Source organism: Triturus cristatus, chromosome 10 (genome assembly GCF_964204655.1).
Source record: "Triturus cristatus chromosome 10, aTriCri1.1, whole genome shotgun sequence".
Lineage (NCBI taxonomy): Eukaryota > Metazoa > Chordata > Amphibia > Caudata > Salamandridae > Triturus > Triturus cristatus.
Genome location: NC_140593.1, coordinates 825,502,306 through 825,521,554, shown reverse-complemented (window position 1 = coordinate 825,521,554; position 19,249 = coordinate 825,502,306).

Sequence of the window (19,249 nt, the reverse complement as noted above, 5' to 3'; positions counted from 1 at the left end):
AAGCTTCTATTTCGGCCTATTTCAGGCATTAAAGTGACTCTAAACACACTTGTTTTTGTTCCAAAGGTGATAATTTACATGGAATAATCATTTGCAGTCAAAAAATTAAACATTAAAAAATTTCCATTTCTGACCATCTGGAGAAATTTCGACAGGTCACGGGTCATCGTTTTTCAACAGAAAATTGATTTTTTGGACTGTAGAAAAATTGATTCAAAATGTCTTTTGGAATGTGCCTCATGTTGAATAACTACTTTTTAAAGCCTCAATGTGACCAAAATTGCCATTATTACAGACATTTTCTACTATTCAGAAGCTTCTATTTCGACCAATTTCAGGCATTAAAGTGACTCTAAACACACTTGTTTTTGTTCCAAAAGTGATAATTTACATGGAATAGTCATTTGCAGTCAAAAAACTTAAACATTAAAAAATTTACATTTCTGACCATCTGGAGAAATTTCGACAGGTCACGGGTCATCGTTTTTCATCAGAAAATTGATTTTTTGGACTGTAGAAAAATTGATTCAAAATGTCATTTGGAATGTGCCTCATGTTGAAGAACTACTTTTTAAAGCCTCAATGTGACCAAAATTGCCATTATTACAGACTTTTTCTCCTATTCAGAAGCTTCTATTTCGACCAATTTAAGGCATTCCAGTGACTCTAAACACACTTGTTTTTGTTCCAAAAGTGATAATTTACATGGAATAGTCATTTGCAGTCAAAAAATTAAACATAAAAAAATTTCCATCTCTGACCATCTGGAGAAATTTCGACAGGTCACGGGTCATCGTTTTTCATCAGAAAATTGATTTTTTGGACTGTAGAAAAATTGATTCAAAATGTCATTTGGAATGTGCCTCATGTTGAAGAAATAATTTTTAAAGCCTCATGTGACCGAAATTGCCATTATTACAGACTTTTTCTCCTATTCAAAAGCTTCTATTTCGACCAATTTCCGGCATAAAAGTGACTCTAAACACACTTGTTTTTGTTCCAAAGGTGATAATTTACATGGAATAGTCATTTGCAGTCAAAAAATTAAACATTAAAAAATTTCCATTTCTGACCATCTGGAGAAATTTCGACAGGTCACGGGTCATCGTTTTTCAACAGAAAATTGATTTTTTGGACTGTAGAAAAATTGATTCAAAATGTCTTTTGGAATGTGCCTCATGTTGAATAACTACTTTTTAAAGCCTCAATGTGACCAAAATTGCCATTATTACAGACATTTTCTACTATTCAGAAGCTTCTATTTCGACCAATTTCAGGCATTAAAGTGACTCTAAACACACTTGTTTTTGTTCCAAAAGTGATAATTTACATGGAATAGTCATTTGCAGTCAAAAAATTAAACATAAAAAAATTTCCATTTCTGACCATCTGGAGAAATTTCGACAGGTCACGGGTCATCGTTTTTCATCAGAAAATTGATTTTTTGGACTGTAGAAAAATTGATTCAAAATGTCATTTGGATTGTGCCTCATGTTGAATAACTACTTTTTAAAGCCTCAATGTGACCAAAATTGCCTTATTACAGACATTTTCTCCTATTCAGAAGCTTCTTTTTCGACTAATTTCAGGCATTAAAGTGACTCTAAACACACTTGTTTTTGTTCCAAAAGTGATAATTTACATGGAATAGTCATTTGCAGTCAAAAAATTAAACATAAAAAAATTTCCATTTCTGACCATCTGGAGAAATTTCGACAGGTCACGGGTCATCGTTTTTCATCAGAAAATTGATTTTTTGGACTGTAGAAAAATTGATTCAAAATGTCATTTGGAATGTGCCTCATGTTGAAGAACTACTTTTTAAAGCCTCAATGTGACCAAAATTGCCATTATTACAGACTTTTTCTCTTATTCAGAAGCTTCTATTTCAACCAATTTAAGGCATTACAGTGACTCTAAACACACTTGTTTTTGTTCCAAAAGTGATAATTTACATGGAATAGTCATTTGCAGTCAAAAAATTAAACATAAAAAAATTTCCATTTCTGACCATCTGGAGAAATTTCGACAGGTCCCGGGTCATCGTTTTTCATCAGAAAATTGATTTTTTGGACTGTAGAAAAATTGATTCAAAATGTCATTTGGATTGTGCCTCATGTTGAATAACTCTTTTTAAAGCCTCAATGTGACCAAAATTGCCTTATTACAGACATTTTCTCCTATTCAGAAGCTTCTATTTCGGCCTATTTCAGGCATGAAAGTGACTCTAAACACACTTGGTTTTGTTCCAAAGGTGATAATTTACATGGAATAATCATTTGCAGTCAAAAAATTAAACATTAAAAAATTTCCATTTCTGACCATCTGGAGAAATTTCGACAGGTCACGGGTCATCGTTTTTCAACAGAAAATTGATTTTTTGGACTGTAGAAAAATTGATTCAAAATGTCTTTTGGAATGTGCCTCATGTTGAATAACTACTTTTTAAAGCCTCAATGTGACCAAAATTGCCATTATTACAGACATTTTCTACTATTCAGAAGCTTCTATTTCGACCAATTTCAGGCATTAAAGTGACTCTAAACACACTTGTTTTTGTTCCAAAAGTGATAATTTACATGGAATAGTCATTTGCAGTCAAAAAATTAAACATTAAAAAATTTACATTTCTGACCATCTGGAGAAATTTCGACAGGTCACGGGTCATCTTTTTTCATCAGAAAATTGATTTTTTGGACTGTAGAAAAATTGATTCATAATGTCATTTGGAATGTGCCTCATGTTGAAGAACTACTTTTTAAAGCCTCAATGTGACCAAAATTGCCATTATTACAGACTTTTTCTCCTATTCAGAAGCTTCTATTTCGACCAATTTAAGGCATTACAGTGACTCTAAACACACGTGTTTTTGTTCCAAAAGTGATAATTTACATGGAATAGTCATTTGCAGTCAAAACATTAAACATAAAAAAAATTCCATTTCTGACCATCTGGAGGATTTTCGACAGGTCCCGGGTCATCGTTTTTCATCAGAAAATTGATTTTTTGGACTGTAGAAAAATTGATTCAAAATGTCATTTGGATTGTGCCTCATGTTGAATAACTCTTTTTAAGGCCTCAATGTGACCAAAATTGCCTTATTACAGACATTTTCTCCTATTCAGAAGCTTCTATTTCGGCCTATTTCAGGCATTAAAGTGACTCTAAACACACTTGTTTTTGTTCCAAAGGTGATAATTTACATGGAATAATCATTTGCAGTCAAAAAATTAAACATTAAAAAATTTCCATTTCTGACCATCTGGAGAAATTTCGACAGGTCACGGGTCATCGTTTTTCAACAGAAAATTGATTTTTTGGACTGTAGAAAAATTGATTCAAAATGTCTTTTGGAATGTGCCTCATGTTGAATAACTACTTTTTAAAGCCTCAATGTGACCAAAATTGCCATTATTACAGACATTTTCTACTATTCAGAAGCTTCTATTTCGACCAATTTCAGGCATTAAAGTGACTCTAAACACACTTGTTTTTGTTCCAAAAGTGATAATTTACATGGAATAGTCATTTGCAGTCAAAAAACTTAAACATTAAAAAATTTACATTTCTGACCATCTGGAGAAATTTCGACAGGTCACGGGTCATCGTTTTTCATCAGAAAATTGATTTTTTGGACTGTAGAAAAATTGATTCAAAATGTCATTTGGAATGTGCCTCATGTTGAAGAACTACTTTTTAAAGCCTCAATGTGACCAAAATTGCCATTATTACAGACTTTTTCTCCTATTCAGAAGCTTCTATTTCGACCAATTTAAGGCATTCCAGTGACTCTAAACACACTTGTTTTTGTTCCAAAAGTGATAATTTACATGGAATAGTCATTTGCAGTCAAAAAATTAAACATAAAAAAATTTCCATCTCTGACCATCTGGAGAAATTTCGACAGGTCACGGGTCATCGTTTTTCATCAGAAAATTGATTTTTTGGACTGTAGAAAAATTGATTCAAAATGTCATTTGGAATGTGCCTCATGTTGAAGAAATAATTTTTAAAGCCTCATGTGACCGAAATTGCCATTATTACAGACTTTTTCTCCTATTCAAAAGCTTCTATTTCGACCAATTTCCGGCATAAAAGTGACTCTAAACACACTTGTTTTTGTTCCAAAGGTGATAATTTACATGGAATAATCATTTGCAGTCAAAAAATTAAACATTAAAAAATTTCCATTTCGGACCATCTGGAGAAATTTCGACAGGTCACGGGTCATCGTTTTTCATCAGAAAATTGATTTTTTGGACTGTAGAAAAATTGATTCAAAATGTCATTTGGAATGTGCCTCATGTTGAAGAACTACTTTTTAAAGCCTCAATGTGACCAAAATTGCCATTATTACAGACTTTTTCTCCTATTCAGAAGCTTCTATTTCAACCAATTTAAGGCATTACAGTGACTCTAAACACACTTGTTTTTGTTCCAAAAGTGATAATTTACATGGAATAGTCATTTGCAGTCAAAAAATTAAACATAAAAAAATTTCCATTTCTGACCATCTGGAGAAATTTCGACAGGTCCCGGGTCATCGTTTTTCATCAGAAAATGGATTTTTTGGACTGTAGAAAAATTGATTCAAAATGTCATTTGGATTGTGCCTCATGTTGAATAACTCTTTTTAAAGCCTCAATGTGACCAAAATTGCCTTATTACAGACATTTTCTCCTATTCAGAAGCTTCTATTTCGGCCTATTTCAGGCATTAAAGTGACTCTAAACACACTTGTTTTTGTTCCAAAGGTGATAATTTACATGGAATAATCATTTGCAGTCAAAAAATTAAACATAAAATTTTTTCCATTTCTGACCATCTGGAGGATTTTCGACAGGTCCCGGGTCATCGTTTTTCATCAGAAAATTGATTTTTTGGACTGTAGAAAAATTGATTCAAAATGTCATTTGGATTGTGCCTCATGTTGAATAACTACTTTTTAAAGCCTCAATGTGACCAAAATTGCCTTATTACAGACATTTTCTCTTATTCAGAAGCTTCTATTTCGACCAATTTCAGGCATTAAAGTGACTCTAAACACACTTGTTTTTGTTCCAAAAGTGATAATTTACATGGAATAGTCATTTGCAGTCAAAAAATTAAACATAAAAAAATTTCCATTTCTGACCATCTGGAGAAATTTCGACAGGTCCCGGGTCATCGTTTTTCATCAGAAAATGGATTTTTTGGACTGTAGAAAAATTGATTCAAAATGTCATTTGGATTGTGCCTCATGTTGAATAACTCTTTTTAAGGCCTCAATGTGACCAAAATTGCCTTATTACAGACATTTTCTCCTATTCAGAAGCTTCTATTTCGGCCTATTTCAGGCATTAAAGTGACTCTAAACACACTTGTTTTTGTTCCAAAAGTGATAATTTACATGGAATAGTCATTTGCAGTCAAAAAATTAAACATTAAAAAATTTACATTTCTGACCATCTGGAGAAATTTCGACAGGTCACGGGTCATCGTTTTTCATCAGAAAATTGATTTTTTGGACTGTAGAAAAATTGATTCAAAATGTCATTTGGAATGTGCCTCATGTTGAAGAACTACTTTTTAAAGCCTCAATGTGACCAAAATTGCCATTATTACAGACTTTTTCTCTTATTCAGAAGCTTCTATTTCGACCAATTTAAGGCATTACAGTGACTCTAAACACACTTGTTTTTGTTCCAAAAGTGATAATTTACATGGAATAGTCATTTGCAGTCAAAAAATTAAACATAAAAAAATTTCCATTTCTGACCATCTGGAGAAATTTCGACAGGTCCCGGGTCATCGTTTTTCATCAGAAAATGGATTTTTTGGACTGTAGAAAAATTGATTCAAAATGTCATTTGGATTGTGCCTCATGTTGAATAACTCTTTTTAAGGCCTCAATGTGACCAAAATTGCCTTATTACAGACATTTTCTCCTATTCAGAAGCTTCTATTTCGGCCTATTTCAGGCATTAAAGTGACTCTAAACACACTTGTTTTTGTTCCAAAGGTGATAATTTACATGGAATAATCATTTGCAGTCAAAAAATTAAACATTAAAAAATTTCCATTTCTGACCATCTGGAGAAATTTCGACAGGTCACGGGTCATCGTTTTTCAACAGAAAATTGATTTTTTGGACTGTAGAAAAATTGATTCAAAATGTCTTTTGGAATGTGCCTCATGTTGAATAACTACTTTTTAAAGCCTCAATGTGACCAAAATTGCCATTATTACAGACATTTTCTACTATTCAGAAGCTTCTATTTCGACCAATTTCAGGCATTAAAGTGACTCTAAACACACTTGTTTTTGTTCCAAAAGTGATAATTTACATGGAATAGTCATTTGCAGTCAAAAAACGTAAACATTAAAAAATTTACATTTCTGACCATCTGGAGAAATTTCGACAGGTCACGGGTCATCGTTTTTCATCAGAAAATTGATTTTTTGGACTGTAGAAAAATTGATTCAAAATGTCATTTGGAATGTGCCTCATGTTGAAGAACTACTTTTTAAAGCCTCAATGTGACCAAAATTGCCATTATTACAGACTTTTTCTCCTATTCAGAAGCTTCTATTTCGACCAATTTAAGGCATTCCAGTGACTCTAAACACACTTGTTTTTGTTCCAAAAGTGATAATTTACATGGAATAGTCATTTGCAGTCAAAAAATTAAACATAAAAAAATTTCCATCTCTGACCATCTGGAGAAATTTCGACAGGTCACGGGTCATCGTTTTTCATCAGAAAATTGATTTTTTGGACTGTAGAAAAATTGATTCAAAATGTCATTTGGAATGTGCCTCATGTTGAAGAAATAATTTTTAAAGCCTCATGTGACCGAAATTGCCATTATTACAGACTTTTTCTCCTATTCAAAAGCTTCTATTTCGACCAATTTCCGGCATAAAAGTGACTCTAAACACACTTGTTTTTGTTCCAAAGGTGATAATTTACATGGAATAATCATTTGCAGTCAAAAAATTAAACATTAAAAAATTTCCATTTCTGACCATCTGGAGAAATTTCGACAGGTCACGGGTCATCGTTTTTCAACAGAAAATTGATTTTTTGGACTGTAGAAAAATTGATTCAAAATGTCTTTTGGAATGTGCCTCATGTTGAATAACTACTTTTTAAAGCCTCAATGTGACCAAAATTGCCATTATTACAGACATTTTCTACTATTCAGAAGCTTCTATTTCGACCAATTTCAGGCATTAAAGTGACTCTAAACACACTTGTTTTTGTTCCAAAAGTGATAATTTACATGGAATAGTCATTTGCAGTCAAAAAATTAAACATTAAAAAATTTCCATTTCTGACCATCTGGAGAAATTTCGACAGGTCACGGGTCATCGTTTTTCATCAGAAAATTGATTTTTTGGACTGTAGAAAAATTGATTCAAAATGTCATTTGGATTGTGCCTCATGTTGAATAACTACTTTTTAAAGCCTCAATGTGACCAAAATTGCCTTATTACAGACATTTTCTCCTATTCAGAAGCTTCTATTTCGACCAATTTAAGGCATTACGGTGACTCTAAACACACTTGTTTTTGTTCCAAAAGTGATAATTTACATGGAATAGTCATTTGCAGTCAAAAAATTAAACATAAAAAAATTTCCATTTCTGACCATCTGGAGGATTTTCGACAGGTCCCGGGTCATCGTTTTTCATCAGAAAATTGATTTTTTGGACTGTAGAAAAATTGATTCAAAATGTCATTTGGAATGTGCCTCATGTTGAAGAACTACTTTTTAAAGCCTCAATGTGACCAAAATTGCCATTATTACAGACTTTTTCTCTTATTCAGAAGCTTCTATTTCGACCAATTTAAGGCATTACAGTGACTCTAAACACACTTGTTTTTGTTCCAAAAGTGATAATTTACATGGAATAGTCATTTGCAGTCAAAACATTAAACATAAAAAAATTTCCATTTCTGACCATCTGGAGAAATTTCGACAGGTCCCGGGTCATCGTTTTTCATCAGAAAATTGATTTTTTGGACTGTAGAAAAATTGATTCAAAATGTCATTTGGAATGTGCCTCATGTTGAAGAACTACTTTTTAAAGCCTCAATGTGACCAAAATTGCCATTATTACAGACTTTTTCTCTTATTCAGAAGCTTCTATTTCGACCAATTTAAGGCATTACAGTGACTCTAAACACACGTGTTTTTGTTCCAAAAGTGATAATTTACATGGCATAGTCATTTGCAATCAAAAAATTCAACATAAAAAAATTTCCATTTCTGACCATCTGGAGAAATTTCGACAGGTCACGGGTCATCGTTTTTCATCAGAAAATTGATTTTTTGGACTGTAGAAAAATTGATTCAAAATGTCATTTGGAATGTGCCTCATGTTGAATAACTACTTTTTAAAGCCTCAATGTGAAATTGCCATTATTACAGACATTTTCTCCTATTCAGAAGCTTCTATTTCGGCCTATTTCAGGCATGAAAGTGACTCTAAACACACTTGTTTTTGTTCCAAAGGTGATAATTTACATGGAATAATCATTTGCAGTCAAAAAATTAAACATTAAAAAATTTCCATTTCTGACCATCTGGAGAAATTTCGACAGGTCACGGGTCATCGTTTTTCAACAGAAAATTGATTTTTTGGACTGTAGAAAAATTGATTCAAAATGTCTTTTGGAATGTGCCTCATGTTGAATAACTACTTTTTAAAGCCTCAATGTGACCAAAATTGCCATTATTACAGACATTTTCTACTATTCAGAAGCTTCTATTTCGACCAATTTCAGGCATTAAAGTGACTCTAAACACACTTGTTTTTGTTCCAAAAGTGATAATTTACATGGAATAGTCATTTGCAGTCAAAAAATTAAACATTAAAAAATTTACATTTCTGACCATCTGGAGAAATTTCGACAGGTCACGGGTCATCTTTTTTCATCAGAAAATTGATTTTTTGGACTGTAGAAAAATTGATTCAAAATGTCATTTGGAATGTGCCTCATGTTGAAGAACTACTTTTTAAAGCCTCAATGTGACCAAAATTGCCATTATTACAGACTTTTTCTCCTATTCAGAAGCTTCTATTTCGACCAATTTAAGGCATTACAGTGACTCTAAACACACGTGTTTTTGTTCCAAAAGTGATAATTTACATGGAATAGTCATTTGCAGTCAAAACATTAAACATAAAAAAAATTCCATTTCTGACCATCTGGAGGATTTTCGACAGGTCCCGGGTCATCGTTTTTCATCAGAAAATTGATTTTTTGGACTGTAGAAAAATTGATTCAAAATGTCATTTGGATTGTGCCTCATGTTGAATAACTCTTTTTAAGGCCTCAATGTGACCAAAATTGCCTTATTACAGACATTTTCTCCTATTCAGAAGCTTCTATTTCGGCTTATTTCAGGCATTAAAGTGACTCTAAACACACTTGTTTTTGTTCCAAAGGTGATAATTTACATGGAATAATCATTTGCAGTCAAAAAATTAAACATTAAAAAATTTCCATTTCTGACCATCTGGAGAAATTTCGACAGGTCACGGGTCATCGTTTTTCAACAGAAAATTGATTTTTTGGACTGTAGAAAAATTGATTCAAAATGTCTTTTGGAATGTGCCTCATGTTGAATAACTACTTTTTAAAGCCTCAATGTGACCAAAATTGCCATTATTACAGACATTTTCTACTATTCAGAAGCTTCTATTTCGACCAATTTCAGGCATTAAAGTGACTCTAAACACACTTGTTTTTGTTCCAAAAGTGATAATTTACATGGAATAGTCATTTGCAGTCAAAAAACTTAAACATTAAAAAATTTACATTTCTGACCATCTGGAGAAATTTCGACAGGTCACGGGTCATCGTTTTTCATCAGAAAATTGATTTTTTGGACTGTAGAAAAATTGATTCAAAATGTCATTTGGAATGTGCCTCATGTTGAAGAACTACTTTTTAAAGCCTCAATGTGACCAAAATTGCCATTATTACAGACTTTTTCTCCTATTCAGAAGCTTCTATTTCGACCAATTTAAGGCATTCCAGTGACTCTAAACACACTTGTTTTTGTTCCAAAAGTGATAATTTACATGGAATAGTCATTTGCAGTCAAAAAATTAAACATAAAAAAATTTCCATCTCTGACCATCTGGAGAAATTTCGACAGGTCACGGGTCATCGTTTTTCATCAGAAAATTGATTTTTTGGACTGTAGAAAAATTGATTCAAAATGTCATTTGGAATGTGCCTCATGTTGAAGAAATAATTTTTAAAGCCTCATGTGACCGAAATTGCCATTATTACAGACTTTTTCTCCTATTCAAAAGCTTCTATTTCGACCAATTTCCGGCATAAAAGTGACTCTAAACACACTTGTTTTTGTTCCAAAGGTGATAATTTACATGGAATAATCATTTGCAGTCAAAAAATTAAACATTAAAAAATTTCCATTTCTGACCATCTGGAGAAATTTCGACAGGTCACGGGTCATCGTTTTTCAACAGAAAATTGATTTTTTGGACTGTAGAAAAATTGATTCAAAATGTCTTTTGGAATGTGCCTCATGTTGAATAACTACTTTTTAAAGCCTCAATGTGACCAAAATTGCCATTATTACAGACATTTTCTACTATTCAGAAGCTTCTATTTCGACCAATTTCAGGCATTAAAGTGACTCTAAACACACTTGTTTTTGTTCCAAAAGTGATAATTTACATGGAATAGTCATTTGCAGTCAAAAAATTAAACATAAAAAAATTTCCATTTCTGACCATCTGGAGAAATTTCGACAGGTCACGGGTCATCGTTTTTCATCAGAAAATTGATTTTTTGGACTGTAGAAAAATTGATTCAAAATGTCATTTGGATTGTGCCTCATGTTGAATAACTACTTTTTAAAGCCTCAATGTGACCAAAATTGCCTTATTACAGACATTTTCTCCTATTCAGAAGCTTCTTTTTCGACCAATTTCAGGCATTAAAGTGACTCTAAACACACTTGTTTTTGTTCCAAAAGTGATAATTTACATGGAATAGTCATTTGCAGTCAAAAAATTAAACATAAAAAAATTTCCATTTCTGACCATCTGGAGAAATTTCGACAGGTCACGGGTCATCGTTTTTCATCAGAAAATTGATTTTTTGGACTGTAGAAAAATTGATTCAAAATGTCATTTGGAATGTGCCTCATGTTGAAGAACTACTTTTTAAAGCCTCAATGTGACCAAAATTGCCATTATTACAGACTTTTTCTCTTATTCAGAAGCTTCTATTTCAACCAATTTAAGGCATTACAGTGACTCTAAACACACTTGTTTTTGTTCCAAAAGTGATAATTTACATGGAATAGTCATTTGCAGTCAAAAAATTAAACATAAAAAAATTTCCATTTCTGACCATCTGGAGAAATTTCGACAGGTCCCGGGTCATCGTTTTTCATCAGAAAATTGATTTTTTGGACTGTAGAAAAATTGATTCAAAATGTCATTTGGATTGTGCCTCATGTTGAATAACTCTTTTTAAAGCCTCAATGTGACCAAAATTGCCTTATTACAGACATTTTCTCCTATTCAGAAGCTTCTATTTCGGCCTATTTCAGGCATGAAAGTGACTCTAAACACACTTGTTTTTGTTCCAAAGGTGATAATTTACATGGAATAATCATTTGCAGTCAAAAAATTAAACATTAAAAAATTTCCATTTCTGACCATCTGGAGAAATTTCGACAGGTCACGGGTCATCGTTTTTCAACAGAAAATTGATTTTTTGGACTGTAGAAAAATTGATTCAAAATGTCTTTTGGAATGTGCCTCATGTTGAATAACTACTTTTTAAAGCCTCAATGTGACCAAAATTGCCATTATTACAGACATTTTCTACTATTCAGAAGCTTCTATTTCGACCAATTTCAGGCATTAAAGTGACTCTAAACACACTTGTTTTTGTTCCAAAAGTGATAATTTACATGGAATAGTCATTTGCAGTCAAAAAATTAAACATTAAAAAATTTACATTTCTGACCATCTGGAGAAATTTCGACAGGTCACGGGTCATCTTTTTTCATCAGAAAATTGATTTTTTGGACTGTAGAAAAATTGATTCATAATGTCATTTGGAATGTGCCTCATGTTGAAGAACTACTTTTTAAAGCCTCAATGTGACCAAAATTGCCATTATTACAGACTTTTTCTCCTATTCAGAAGCTTCTATTTCGACCAATTTAAGGCATTACAGTGACTCTAAACACACGTGTTTTTGTTCCAAAAGTGATAATTTACATGGAATAGTCATTTGCAGTCAAAACATTAAACATAAAAAAAATTCCATTTCTGACCATCTGGAGGATTTTCGACAGGTCCCGGGTCATCGTTTTTCATCAGAAAATTGATTTTTTGGACTGTAGAAAAATTGATTCAAAATGTCATTTGGATTGTGCCTCATGTTGAATAACTCTTTTTAAGGCCTCAATGTGACCAAAATTGCCTTATTACAGACATTTTCTCCTATTCAGAAGCTTCTATTTCGGCCTATTTCAGGCATTAAAGTGACTCTAAACACACTTGTTTTTGTTCCAAAGGTGATAATTTACATGGAATAATCATTTGCAGTCAAAAAATTAAACATTAAAAAATTTCCATTTCTGACCATCTGGAGAAATTTCGACAGGTCACGGGTCATCGTTTTTCAACAGAAAATTGATTTTTTGGACTGTAGAAAAATTGATTCAAAATGTCTTTTGGAATGTGCCTCATGTTGAATAACTACTTTTTAAAGCCTCAATGTGACCAAAATTGCCATTATTACAGACATTTTCTACTATTCAGAAGCTTCTATTTCGACCAATTTCAGGCATTAAAGTGACTCTAAACACACTTGTTTTTGTTCCAAAAGTGATAATTTACATGGAATAGTCATTTGCAGTCAAAAAACTTAAACATTAAAAAATTTACATTTCTGACCATCTGGAGAAATTTCGACAGGTCACGGGTCATCGTTTTTCATCAGAAAATTGATTTTTTGGACTGTAGAAAAATTGATTCAAAATGTCATTTGGAATGTGCCTCATGTTGAAGAACTACTTTTTAAAGCCTCAATGTGACCAAAATTGCCATTATTACAGACTTTTTCTCCTATTCAGAAGCTTCTATTTCGACCAATTTAAGGCATTCCAGTGACTCTAAACACACTTGTTTTTGTTCCAAAAGTGATAATTTACATGGAATAGTCATTTGCAGTCAAAAAATTAAACATAAAAAAATTTCCATCTCTGACCATCTGGAGAAATTTCGACAGGTCACGGGTCATCGTTTTTCATCAGAAAATTGATTTTTTGGACTGTAGAAAAATTGATTCAAAATGTCATTTGGAATGTGCCTCATGTTGAAGAAATAATTTTTAAAGCCTCATGTGACCGAAATTGCCATTATTACAGACTTTTTCTCCTATTCAAAAGCTTCTATTTCGACCAATTTCCGGCATAAAAGTGACTCTAAACACACTTGTTTTTGTTCCAAAGGTGATAATTTACATGGAATAATCATTTGCAGTCAAAAAATTAAACATTAAAAAATTTCCATTTCGGACCATCTGGAGAAATTTCGACAGGTCACGGGTCATCGTTTTTCATCAGAAAATTGATTTTTTGGACTGTAGAAAAATTGATTCAAAATGTCATTTGGAATGTGCCTCATGTTGAAGAACTACTTTTTAAAGCCTCAATGTGACCAAAATTGCCATTATTACAGACTTTTTCTCCTATTCAGAAGCTTCTATTTCAACCAATTTAAGGCATTACAGTGACTCTAAACACACTTGTTTTTGTTCCAAAAGTGATAATTTACATGGAATAGTCATTTGCAGTCAAAAAATTAAACATAAAAAAATTTCCATTTCTGACCATCTGGAGAAATTTCGACAGGTCCCGAGTCATCGTTTTTCATCAGAAAATGGATTTTATGGACTGTAGAAAAATTGATTCAAAATGTCATTTGGATTGTGCCTCATGTTGAATAACTCTTTTTAAAGCCTCAATGTGACCAAAATTGCCTTATTACAGACATTTTCTCCTATTCAGAAGCTTCTATTTCGGCCTATTTCAGGCATTAAAGTGACTCTAAACACACTTGTTTTTGTTCCAAAGGTGATAATTTACATGGAATAATCATTTGCAGTCAAAAAATTAAACATAAAATTTTTTCCATTTCTGACCATCTGGAGGATTTTCGACAGGTCCCGGGTCATCGTTTTTCATCAGAAAATTGATTTTTTGGACTGTAGAAAAATTGATTCAAAATGTCATTTGGATTGTGCCTCATGTTGAATAACTACTTTTTAAAGCCTCAATGTGACCAAAATTGCCTTATTACAGACATTTTCTCTTATTCAGAAGCTTCTATTTCGACCAATTTCAGGCATTAAAGTGACTCTAAACACACTTGTTTTTGTTCCAAAAGTGATAATTTACATGGAATAGTCATTTGCAGTCAAAAAATTAAACATAAAAAAATTTCCATTTCTGACCATCTGGAGAAATTTCGACAGGTCCCGGGTCATCGTTTTTCATCAGAAAATGGATTTTTTGGACTGTAGAAAAATTGATACAAAATGTCATTTGGATTGTGCCTCATGTTGAATAACTCTTTTTAAGGCCTCAATGTGACCAAAATTGCCTTATTACAGACATTTTCTCCTATTCAGAAGCTTCTATTTCGGCCTATTTCAGGCATTAAAGTGACTCTAAACACACTTGTTTTTGTTCCAAAAGTGATAATTTACATGGAATAGTCATTTGCAGTCAAAAAATTAAACATTAAAAAATTTACATTTCTGACCATCTGGAGAAATTTCGACAGGTCACGGGTCATCGTTTTTCATCAGAAAATTGATTTTTTGGACTGTAGAAAAATTGATTCAAAATGTCATTTGGAATGTGCCTCATGTTGAAGAACTACTTTTTAAAGCCTCAATGTGACCAAAATTGCCATTATTACAGACTTTTTCTCTTATTCAGAAGCTTCTATTTCGACCAATTTAAGGCATTACAGTGACTCTAAACACACTTGTTTTTGTTCCAAAAGTGATAATTTACATGGAATAGTCATTTGCAGTCAAAAAATTAAACATAAAAAAATTTCCATTTCTGACCATCTGGAGAAATTTCGACAGGTCCCGGGTCATCGTTTTTCATCAGAAAATGGATTTTTTGGACTGTAGAAAAATTGATTCAAAATGTCATTTGGATTGTGCCTCATGTTGAATAACTCTTTTTAAGGCCTCAATGTGACCAAAATTGCCTTATTACAGACATTTTCTCCTATTCAGAAGCTTCTATTTCGGCCTATTTCAGGCATTAAAGTGACTCTAAACACACTTGTTTTTGTTCCAAAAGTGATAATTTACATGGAATAGTCATTTGCAGTCAAAAAATTAAACATTAAAAAATTTCCATTTCTGACCATCTGGAGAAATTTCGACAGGTCACGGGTCATCGTTTTTCAACAGAAAATTGATTTTTTGGACTGTAGAAAAATTGATTCAAAATGTCTTTTGGAATGTGCCTCATGTTGAATAACTACTTTTTAAAGCCTCAATGTGACCAAAATTGCCATTAATACAGACATTTTCTACTATTCAGAAGCTTCTATTTCGACCAATTTCAGGCATTAAAGTGACTCTAAACACACTTGTTTTTGTTCCAAAAGTGATAATTTACATGGAATAGTCATTTGCAGTCAAAAAACGTAAACATTAAAAAATTTACATTTCTGACCATCTGGAGAAATTTCGACAGGTCACGGGTCATCGTTTTTCATCAGAAAATTGATTTTTTGGACTGTAGAAAAATTGATTCAAAATGTCATTTGGAATGTGCCTCATGTTGAAGAACTACTTTTTAAAGCCTCAATGTGACCAAAATTGCCATTATTACAGACTTTTTCTCCTATTCAGAAGCTTCTATTTCGACCAATTTAAGGCATTCCAGTGACTCTAAACACACTTGTTTTTGTTCCAAAAGTGATAATTTACATGGAATAGTCATTTGCAGTCAAAAAATTAAACATAAAAAAATTTCCATCTCTGACCATCTGGAGAAATTTCGACAGGTCACGGGTCATCGTTTTTCATCAGAAAATTGATTTTTTGGACTGTAGAAAAATTGATTCAAAATGTCATTTGGAATGTGCCTCATGTTGAAGAAATAATTTTTAAAGCCTCATGTGACCGAAATTGCCATTATTACAGACTTTTTCTCCTATTCAAAAGCTTCTATTTCGACCAATTTCCGGCATAAAAGTGACTCTAAACACACTTGTTTTTGTTCCAAAGGTGATAATTTACATGGAATAATCATTTGCAGTCAAAAAATTAAACATTAAAAAATTTCCATTTCTGACCATCTGGAGAAATTTCGACAGGTCACGGGTCATCGTTTTTCAACAGAAAATTGATTTTTTGGACTGTAGAAAAATTGATTCAAAATGTCTTTTGGAATGTGCCTCATGTTGAATAACTACTTTTTAAAGCCTCAATGTGACCAAAATTGCCATTATTACAGACATTTTCTACTATTCAGAAGCTTCTATTTCGACCAATTTCAGGCATTAAAGTGACTCTAAACACACTTGTTTTTGTTCCAAAAGTGATAATTTACATGGAATAGTCATTTGCAGTCAAAAAATTAAACATTAAAAAATTTCCATTTCTGACCATCTGGAGAAATTTCGACAGGTCACGGGTCATCGTTTTTTATCAGAAAATTGATTTTTTGGACTGTAGAAAAATTGATTCAAAATGTCATTTGGATTGTGCCTCATGTTGAATAACTACTTTTTAAAGCCTCAATGTGACCAAAATTGCCTTATTACAGACATTTTCTCCTATTCAGAAGCTTCTATTTCGACCAATTTAAGGCATTACGGTGACTCTAAACACACTTGTTTTTGTTCCAAAAGTGATAATTTACATGGAATAGTCATTTGCAGTCAAAAAATTAAACATAAAAAAATTTCCATTTCTGACCATCTGGAGGATTTTCGACAGGTCCCGGGTCATCGTTTTTCATCAGAAAATTGATTTTTTGGACTGTAGAAAAATTGATTCAAAATGTCATTTGGATTGTGCCTCATGTTGAATAACTACTTTTTAAAGCCTCAATGTGACCAAAATTGCCTTATTACAGACATTTTCTCCTATTCAGAAGCTTCTTTTTCGACCAATTTCAGGCATTAAAGTGACTCTAAACACACTTGTTTTTGTTCCAAAAGTGATAATTTACATGGAATAGTCATTTGCAGTCAAAAAATTAAACATAAAAAAATTTCCATTTCTGACCATCTGGAGAAATTTCGACAGGTCACGGGTCATCGTTTTTCATCAGAAAATTGATTTTTTGGACTGTAGAAAAATTGATTCAAAATGTCATTTGGAATGTGCCTCATGTTGAAGAACTACTTTTTAAAGCCTCAATGTGACCAAAATTGCCATTATTACAGACTTTTTCTCTTATTCAGAAGCTTCTATTTCGACCAATTTAAGGCATTACAGTGACTCTAAACACACTTGTTTTTGTTCCAAAAGTGATAATTTACATGGAATAGTCATTTGCAGTCAAAACATTAAACATAAAAAAATTTCCATTTCTGACCATCTGGAGAAATTTCGACAGGTCCCGGGTCATCGTTTTTCATCAGAAAATTGATTTTTTGGACTGTAGAAAAATTGATTCAAAATGTCATTTGGATTGTGCCTCATGTTGAATAACTCTTTTTAAAGCCTCAATGTGACCAAAATTGCCTTTTTACAGACATTTTCTCCTATTCAGAAGCTTCTATTTCGGCCTATTTCAGGCATGAAAGTGACTCTAAACACACTTGTTTTTGTTCCAAAGGTGATAATTTACATGGAATAATCATTTGCAGTCAAAAAATTAAACATTAAAAAACTTTCCATTTCTGACCATCTGGAGAAATTTCGACAGGTCACGGGTCATCGTTTTTCAACAGAAAATTGATTTTTTGGACTGTAGAAAAATTGATTCAAAATGTCTTTTGGAATGTGCCTCATGTTGAATAACTACTTTTTAAAGCCTCAATGTGACCAAAATTGCCATTATTACAGACATTTTCTACTATTCAGAAGCTTCTATTTCGACCAATTTCAGGCATTAAAGTGACTCTAAACACACTTGTTTTTGTTCCAAAAGTGATAATTTACATGGAATAGTCATTTGCAGTCAAAAAATTAAACATTAAAAAATTTACATTTCTGACCATCTGGAGAAATTTCGACAGGTCACGGGTCATCTTTTTTCATCAGAAAATTGATTTTTTGGACTGTAGAAAAATTGATTCAAAATGTCATTTGGAATGTGCCTCATGTTGAAGAACTACTTTTTAAAGCCTCAATGTGACCAAAATTGCCATTATTACAGACTTTTTCTCCTATTCAGAAGCTTCTATTTCGACCAATTTAAGGCATTACAGTGACTCTAAACACACGTGTTTTTGTTCCAAAAGTGATAATTTACATGGAATAGTCATTTGCAGTCAAAACATTAAACATAAAAAAAATTCCATTTCTGACCATCTGGAGGATTTTCGACAGGTCCCGGGTCATCGTTTTTCATCAGAAAATTGATTTTTTGGACTGTAGAAAAATTGATTCAAAATGTCATTTGGATTGTGCCTCATGTTGAATAACTCTTTTTAAGGCCTCAATGTGACCAAAATTGCCTTATTACAGACATTTTCTCCTATTCAGAAGCTTCTATTTCGGCCTATTTCAGGCATTAAAGTGACTCTAAACACACTTGTTTTTGTTCCAAAGGTGATAATTTACATGGAATAATCATTTGCAGTCAAAAAATTAAACATTAAAAAATTTCCATTTCTGACCATCTGGAGAAATTTCGACAGGTCACGGGTCATCGTTTTTCAACAGAAAATTGATTTTTTGGACTGTAGAAAAATTGATTCAAAATGTCTTTTGGAATGTGCCTCATGTTGAATAACTACTTTTTAAAGCCTCAATGTGACCAAAATTGCCATTATTACAGACATTTTCTACTATTCAGAAGCTTCTATTTCGACCAATTTCAGGCATTAAAGTGACTCTAAACACACTTGTTTTTGTTCCAAAAGTGATAATTTACATGGAATAGTCATTTGCAGTCAAAAAACTTAAACATTAAAAAATTTACATTTCTGACCATCTGGAGAAATTTCGACAGGTCACGGGTCATCGTTTTTCATCAGAAAATTGATTT